Genomic DNA, 1,213 nt, shown 5'->3' with positions numbered 1-1,213 from the left:
TTTGTCCTGTTTGTAGTTTTCTTCGTACCTTGCTCCTTTTGTGAGAATGAACCAGTTGGGCCTCGTTTGTTTGCAAGACACATCCAACCTGAGTAATGAACTTGAGCATAAAAAAGAATTTTAGGTGCACTTACATGCAAGGCCAGGTGTAGGATGGACTCAGGTTAGGGTTGATAAGACTGACATTAGAATTTGGCTACATTTGTCTTCAGGTTATCTTTGACGTTGGGCTTTGTCTGGTGGCATGATTGCTGCTGACAGCAAAGGGTAGGCCTACATCTTCTCAGGCTCTTGGTGAGCCAAAAAAAGACAGCATTTCTTTCCAGTAGATCCCACACCATCTTATGACTCTCTCAACCATATGCCTGTCTGTTCCCCAGTCATTTTGGACATACGGATAGGCTTATACAAATAAGTGAATGCTTCATAAGTTTACCATAAAAAAAATTATTATCAGTAATATAACTGGAATTTAATTTTAGATAAGTGAAATCTAAAAGTCTCTTGTAACAGAGGGCCAAGTTGAAATTTTAAGTATAGAGTCACTGAAACACAGGCACAACGATTATAGTCTTTGAGCAGAGAATCGACATGAAATGGTGTCATGCAAACCATCTTTAAACAGTGTTTAATAATTTGTTAAGAACTCTGAGAACACGAATATGGAGTTTATAGGTAAAGTAGTACCAAAAAACAGTCACAAAGTTTGGGATAATTAGTAGAGTTTTGGCTCTTTGGCATTTATGTGTGCTAATTTGGAGAAGACAGTCCTACACGGCATTGAAACGAGGTCCTGTGAAAAACTGAGAACCCATGAGCCAATAGTAAATGCCAGAGGTGCAGAAAATGTAGGACTGGTGCTCTTGAGGTTGCTCCCGATTCCTCAGGGTATGCCTCTCTATGAACGCTGGATGCATTGCTTGGAATCTGAAAGTTATATATTGTCATTCCTCTAGCACTTTGGTTCACTTACTCTTTTCCATTCTGTCTCTCCAAATGGACAATAAGATCTCTGGATAGAAACAGTTACTTCACTTTGATTACCGGCCCCTAGGGTTCTAGATAGTAGGCACTCAAGTGAGTGACTGATTTAGAGAGACTAAATGACACACACTCAGAAGGCCAAGCCTATTCGGATATGGAGATCTAATTCGATTACATTAAACAACAATTCAGGCCAAATTATTTCCCTAGTCATTTTTTGTGTGTGTGC

Source organism: Puma concolor, chromosome E1 (genome assembly GCF_028749965.1).
Source record: "Puma concolor isolate L17-30 chromosome E1, mPumCon1.1.hap2, whole genome shotgun sequence".
NCBI lineage: Eukaryota > Metazoa > Chordata > Mammalia > Carnivora > Felidae > Puma > Puma concolor.
The sequence above is the reverse complement of the archived record's forward strand: the minus strand, read 5'-3'. Positions refer to the sequence as shown.